This window comes from Xyrauchen texanus, unplaced genomic scaffold (assembly GCF_025860055.1).
Source record: "Xyrauchen texanus isolate HMW12.3.18 unplaced genomic scaffold, RBS_HiC_50CHRs HiC_scaffold_643, whole genome shotgun sequence".
NCBI classification, from domain to species: Eukaryota; Metazoa; Chordata; class Actinopteri; order Cypriniformes; family Catostomidae; genus Xyrauchen; species Xyrauchen texanus.
The window spans coordinates 18,548-25,000 of NW_026266625.1; the positions used below are offsets into that span (position 1 = coordinate 18,548).

Below are 6,453 nucleotides of genomic sequence, written 5' to 3' on the forward strand. Positions count from 1 at the left end.
TTTTCCATAATGTGTCACAAGATACACTCAAGCAACATTCAATACAGCTTATCTGCCCAACACACTATGGACAGTGTGGCAGATCAAGGGAATTCTCATTCCAAATGGAGTGGCAGTGTGTGGTCTCGGTTAAACAGATGGCTAACTAGAAGTTTGGCCTTGGGGACTTTGGCATTGGACTGAGAAAAACAGATAAAACTGAGAAATGAAGAACAAACCTGGGCTTGCTAGGTTTGCCATGATCAGATTAATAAATTGGTTACAAGTGTGTGTGTTGTGTGTGAAATTTTTCTTTGCATACCATTACCAACCATTCAAGTCGCTCCACCCTGTAGATCTCTTCCTCTGCGTCATACGGGCAAGTCTGAGCCAGATCAGAGAGATATGTGTAGAAAGTAGGTTAGGGCTCGCACTACCATTAACAACCAACTTCAGCTAAACTTTATTTAATCACATGTATGTTGTAAAAACATTGTTTGATCAAATTAGGGCATCCGGTTTAAATCCTGTCCTAAACATAGATTAAATTCAGATTTACTGATCCATATTTGCTGATCACAACAATGATTTTAAACTGTAACCGAACTCCACCTCTAATACACTTTAGACATGTACGAGCTTTGATTTTCTTCATGTTGTTTGAGCAGATAATCATGACTCAAACCTTTTATTGCTAAACTGCCGGCAAAAAACAAAGATGTGGAAATTTTTTGGAATTACTGTCAGTCTTTAACTTTTCTTTCATTCACAACACAAACGTGCAATGACTAGTCTGTAGAAAATAACACAGGATTACTTTTCCATACTCATATCTGATTATAGTTGGGTATAAGGCTTGAGTTCGTGTTTAAAGGTCATTTTTACTTTCACAACTTTTTATGACCCCTGGCCTATCTATTGTATCTTTACACAAATAGACTTCAACTCAAAATATCACAGATCCAGACACGATGTTAAAGGAATATTCTGGGTTCAATACAAGTTAAGCTCAATCGACAGCATTTGTGACAATGTTGATTTCCAAAATAATAAATTCGACTCGTCCCACATTTTCTTTAAAAAAAGCAAAAATCTGGTTTCCAGTGGGACATTTAAAATGGAAGTGAAGGGGGCAATTCTGTAAACTTTAAAATACTCACTGTTTCAAAAGTATAGCCACAATACATAAACAATTTGCGTGTAAATATGATTTTAGTGTGATAAAATCGCTTACTAATCTTTTCTGTGTAAAGTTATATCCAATTTTACAACTTTGTTGCCATGACGATGCAATTACCTAAACCCTAAAACAACCATAAAAATTTGAATTTAAACAACTTTACAGCTCAAATAATACATGAGTTAAACTTTGTTAAATTATAAGCTTCACATTTCTGCCTTTAAACCATCAGAAAATTGGCCCCATTCTCTTTCATTTTTAGTGCCTCACTGTAACCTTGATTTTTGATGAAGAAAATTTTTAATTTATTTTATTTTATTTATTTATTTTACTGTCAGAACAGCAGCATAACTATTTGAAAAAAATACTTTTTTTATCAAATCTAGACAGCAGCCATCACTCCAAAAACTTATCCTTGAGTAATTGTGCTAAATTGCTAATTTGGTACTAGAAAATCACTTTCATTATATCAAACACTGCTCAAAGCTAATTGGTAAGTTTAATGAAGCTTAACATTGTCATTGTGTTTGTTTTTGAGTTGCCACAGTATGCAACAGACTGGCAAATAATGTCAAAAATGAAAACATTTTCTCAATTGCCAAAAAAAAAAAAACTGAAGATTTCATACAAATGTGTAGACTACAGTCTTCAAAGATAAAGTACGACTGTCTCTAACAAGGACAGAAAGAGATGTGGAAGGCCAGATGTACAACTAAATGAGGTTAAGTACATCAGAGTCTCTAGTAGTGAGACTCTGACGCATGAGAAGTGCTCGACAACCAACAAGACAGCCACATCTATGGCATGTGCTACAGCAAGCTTCGGGTGAAATGTCACCTGAGTATCTGGACATACAGACTGCTAGAATGCCAAGGATCTGCAAAGCTGTCATTGCTGCGCATGGAGGATTTTTTGATGAGAACTCTTTGAAATAATTTAAGAAGTTCTGAACATTTTGTTTTTTAAATTGTAATAGTAATTTTTCATGTTATTAATGTCCTGATTACACATTGTGTTCAGTTGAATGCCATGTTGGTGAATAAAAGTACCAATTTATTTCCATAAGAGCAAAATCTGTACATTATTCCAAACTTTTGGCTGCCAGTGTATGTATGTATGCATATTGGGATTATGTGCTATTACTTATTTACTGGCATTTCTTCTGAAGAAATTTCTGCCAATGTGGATTCAGAGGCTCCGAATCAACAAAGCTGGATTTCACCTGCAGATGTTGAGTTTAACAAGACATGGTGCAACCTCGTACAGATCCTTGTGTCTTGTCCTTTCCTCTCCGCTCCTTGAAGTGATGTAAACATTTATACAACTGATGTCTCTGAGGAACCTTTGGGACTTTGGGAGTGTGTGAGATGACTTTGCTACTCTGTATGTTGTTCTAGTTTACTATTATTTTTCCACCATGACTTGCCACAGTTGCCTTTGATCTTTGTCAGAGGTGTGGAGCTTATTCTCCCATGCAGTGTCACACTTTTAGTGATAGGATCGGTGAACAGAGAACAGTATCAGAACACTCACATGCATATATGCTTCTGCTGCCCACTTAATCCTGAATGACTCACATTGCACATAGGTACTGTATATGGATGCATCTGTATACAGGCGCTCACTGTTATTCATTTAGAGATTGCAAAATAATGACAGATTAAATCTACCATCAATTGGATAGTAAAATAGTGTACAAATACTAAGTAGTGTTAGTGTTCAATTATTCAATAGTCTCTTTGATCACATGAGCCTGTAAATAGTTAATTCATGTATATGGACATGATTCACTTTTGCATAACATACAGTTTCTAATGAGTAGGACGACTGTGATTACTGTATCCCACAGAAATATATGTAAATACCTTCAGTCACACTTTTTTGAAATCAATGTAATCTGAGCCACCACGTGTGGACTGCGGGGTTTTCTTTTGTTCCACCTCTGTAAACTCATCTGCGCCCTCTTGTGTGTATTAGGCTTGCATGCAATGTTCTGAACTATTTTCTTTCTACTGATAGGTGGCGCTGTTTCATAAATTCATATTAACCATTGAATCCCACTTTGTTTTCCCAGCTTAAAACGCACATGTACGTATTTTACTCATTGGATAGCCCAACGAAACAAATTTATATATAAAAAGTGTATATAAAATATATAAAAGTATAAATAAATGGTTGTTAATAAAACTCAGTTGTTAATAAGACCCAATTGGAAATTGCTTACAATAAAGTAACATCATTTAATATTTTTTACTACCAGGAAATTGTGGGGGGAAAGGAAATAATAAACCAACAATATATGCATATTTCTTTTTCATTTAAATTTTCAGATTCATTTGTTGTAACAAAACTTGTGTAATACCCACATTTTTGAATAGGTACTGACGAGTCCCATTATAAAATTGGCAAAATTGTTTCCCCACTGGTCACAATTGTGAACACTTGCATGATTACTTGACTTGTGAGCATGATTTATGAGCCATAGCAATCTTAAAAACAAAATTAAACATATGTACCACAAGTTGGAGTTGTATGAGGGTTATGACAGGTTTTACTTGCTTCTTTTGTGAATCTTTTACACAGACATAATCTTTTACCAAATATTCACATGAAATAAAGACAGTCTGCACTTTCATTAATAGTTGAAAATTCTATGTAAAATGTATCAACTCTTTTTAGGCCCTTCAAATTTAGAACAAAAAATTAGAAATGGGTTAAGCAAAGGTTGGACTACCAAAATGTAGTGTAAACTGAATTATATAAATAATATATAAGAAATAAGGACATCTTTGGAGGATGAATCAATGATAACTTTATTGAAAATACATTTCTGAAACAAGGTTGTAAAGGAAATCAAAATAAATGTATTTATGACAAAAGGAGGATATTTTACTTGATAGTTATACTCTAGAAATTATAAATATGTTGCTGAGTGACTCCAGCCATGTCTTCTAAGCAACCAAATTGACCTGGTTGCTAGGAAGGGTAGAGTCACATGAGGTAACCTCCGCATGGTCGCGGTTCTCGCTCTCAATGGGGTGCATGGTAAGTTGTGCATGGATCGTTGAGAGTAGCATGGGCCTCCACATGCTGTGAGTCTCTGCGATGTAATGCATGGCGAGCCACGTGATAAGATTGCCTATCTCAGAAGCAGAGGTAACTGAGACTTGTCCTCCGCCACCCGGATTGAGGCAAGTAACCGCAACACCATGAGGACCTAGTAAGCAGTGGGAAATGGGCATGTCAAATTGGGGAGAATAGGGGATAAAAAAAAGAAATTATAAATATGTAATTATGGCTAAATATGTGTAGCACAACTGGGTAATGAGACAATATAAGTAAGTTATATCACTTGATATATTCAGTGGTCCAGCCCCACCCCCAAGAACAGTATTTCCAGGAATCCCCCTTGTGATTGCCCAAGGGATTCCTGGGAAAACTGGACCCCGGGGATGGGGAAATTAGGGAATGCATTGTGGAGGAAGACACTTGTGGACGATCCTTGGGAAAACACATTGAATGCTGTCTAAATGAAACCTGACTTCCCAAATAATGCTGAAGCAAACATAAATCAACAGTTATGACAACCACTAATGCTGCTGCTAATTATAAATTTGCATTATATTCCATAAATTTAGGGTTTGGGGGTTAGAATGAGCTACTTTGCTTTTAAATGTAAAACCAAAGTAGCTTATGTTTACATGCCATTAAATATGTTCCTGATGATTTTAGACGCAGTGCCCTCCCTCCCGAGCTACAGTGCTTCATCTCAGACTCCCAATTGACCAGAGATGCAGCACTGCACCTTGGGCATGAGGACCGATGGGGAGGGAATCATTTAAGATTCCTTTGCGGTTGCCAACTTACTTTCATTTCTTTGATCAGCCTGGATTGCAACCTCCTACATCCTGTTTATTGCATGGGAGGTGACTCAATCTCATATAAAGGACTTGGGTTTGGATGAGTTCCTCAGGCTCTCACCTCGCCAGACCCACTGCTATAAAGCCCAAGGAACAGGAGCACGAGATGAATTCCAAATTACAGATAGATAGACTTGTATTTATTAAGTCTTTATCCTCTTTGGTTAAAAATAAATGATGGATGAATTTGTTAGGCCTATTGCAGTTAAATAGTTCTAAGTAATTGAAGGGAAGTAGATGGATGAATGTGTGTGGGGGAAGGGCTGTTGAACATCATGTGGCAGTACAGGAAATGGCTTTGACCCCTGTGTGACTACACCTTTCCTGTCCCTGTGCCCCGATAGCTATATAAAAATTCAGCTTCTCTGCTTTTTACCAAAAAGTACAAAAAAGTACCATGGTACTAGCATGTTTTTTTTTATTTTTTTTACATTTACCATAGTAACATGGCATTATTAAACAGATACCTTGGGGTACCATAAAAATACTATGGTACATACATTATACAAAATCAGAGTAACATGGTATTACCATCTGATTCCATCAGCGAATCATAGAAGCACCATAGTAATTATTTTGTAATAGTAGTTCATCTACACTTCAGGTCCAGGCTCCACTGCCCTGATCAGCCCTCTCACTATGACTCTGGAATGCCATCCCTGGTCACTGATGAGGTGTCAGAATGCAGGGTAGTGGAAAGGCTCTACGCAGTGATTCAGACACAAATAAGCTCACCAGCCTGACAGTGGGATATTTAGTATGAGCTCTGGCTCCCCAGCCTGCCTCTCTCAATCTCCAGCCAGAGTGGAAGCAGCTGAAAGTGGCTGTCACCCAAGAAAAACCTTGGAGCTGCAGGACTCCAATCCACTGAATAAACTACTGCACGCTCGCTCTGCTCCGCATTGACTTCCAGCACTCCCCTGCCCCCTGAAGTACGATTCATTCTGAATGGCTCTGGTTGATCAGTGGTTTTAAAACAGGATGTTTATTCCTGCAGTGAACATCTGTACTCAAGTTCAAAGGGAACATCAATGCAACAGTCTGCTGTTGTACCCCTGAGTCAATCAGCTCAGTGTACCGCAGAATGCAAGGCCACACCTCTTTATACACAACCGCTTCCTCTGTGTCCCAATCAGACTGGTCCACAGAGAAATTGGTTTCAACTGGACTTCCATTCTCATCGTATAAAATAGGCCTACCACCAGAGTAGACATAAAATTTAGGGAACAGTTTATCCAAAAATAATCATTTACTCACCCTCATGTTGTTCCAAACTCATTTGACTTTCTATCTTCCCTGGAACACAAGGAGAAGATAAGAGAAAGTTTGAAGATTTCACTGGTCATGCATTGTCCATGCAATTACAAATAATGG

The 6,453-nt window shown here is 37.5% G+C and overlaps 1 long non-coding RNA gene across 1 annotated transcript; it reads right to left on the reverse strand.

Moving 5' to 3' along the window:
- Positions 1–3,953: 3,953 nt before the first annotated feature.
- LOC127642478 (uncharacterized) lies at positions 3,954–6,447 on the reverse strand. The gene is made up of 3 exons (XR_007970371.1): positions 6,337–6,447; positions 5,027–5,156; positions 3,954–4,376 (listed from the first exon to the last, which is right to left on the reverse strand). It is a non-coding gene; the product is annotated as an uncharacterized LOC127642478 (long non-coding RNA).
- Positions 6,448–6,453: the final 6 nt, after the last annotated feature.